Here is a 529-nt window from a genome sequence, read left to right as displayed (position 1 = left end):
GTCATTGCTGGAGCAGCATCCCTCATTTCCCGTTGTCCACAACCACTGATAGCGAAGATAGTTGATGGAATGTCTGCTCTAACCATGGTGTCTTCTCAATTTGGAGAGGTCCCAAAAGGATCACTGCTGTCATACCAGTGTCCAGCTGTGCTGTCAAAGGATGTACTTACAAATCCAAATGCTCCACAATTCCCCCCATTACCTGTCCCACAATACAAGCTTCCACCATATAATTTCGTCGCTGGCAGCTTCGCTGAACTCCTGCATATGCAGAGTCTGGAGGTGACATCTGAAATGACAGGGATCATTGAGGAGGGAACACGTGATCAATCAAAAAGCCCACTATGGGTTAGAATGCATTGCCCTTGACTTACAGCAAGCAAGTTCTATGAAGCAGCTCATGTGAGGTCCGAATCCACTGCAATGACACGGGCTGGCCGGATCATTAAAGGTGCCCCCCACACCAAAGCAATGCATCGTTTCTGCAAAGATATTTAACAAGTGATTTGTTTAACATTTACATCATGTT

At 46.1% G+C, this 529-nt stretch overlaps 1 long non-coding RNA gene and 1 pseudogene across 1 annotated transcript in view; both read right to left on the bottom strand.

Annotated features, from left to right (window-relative positions):
* LOC107569567 (acylamino-acid-releasing enzyme-like) overlaps positions 1-529 on the bottom strand; it is a 31,342-nt pseudogene that overhangs the window by 25,730 nt on the left and 5,083 nt on the right.
* LOC107569572 (uncharacterized) overlaps positions 7-529 on the bottom strand; it is a 2,278-nt gene continuing 1,755 nt past the window's right edge. The window contains exon 6 of the long non-coding RNA XR_001606915.1: positions 7-289. This is a non-coding gene — a long non-coding RNA (uncharacterized lncRNA). The remainder of the gene's footprint in view (positions 290-529) is intronic.

This window comes from Sinocyclocheilus grahami, unplaced genomic scaffold, assembly GCF_001515645.1.
Source record: "Sinocyclocheilus grahami isolate Dianchi unplaced genomic scaffold, SAMN03320097.WGS_v1.1 scaffold1360.1, whole genome shotgun sequence".
In the NCBI taxonomy this organism is placed as follows: domain Eukaryota; kingdom Metazoa; phylum Chordata; class Actinopteri; order Cypriniformes; family Cyprinidae; genus Sinocyclocheilus; species Sinocyclocheilus grahami.
The sequence above is the reverse complement of the archived record's forward strand: the minus strand, read 5'-3'. Positions and strand labels throughout refer to the sequence as shown.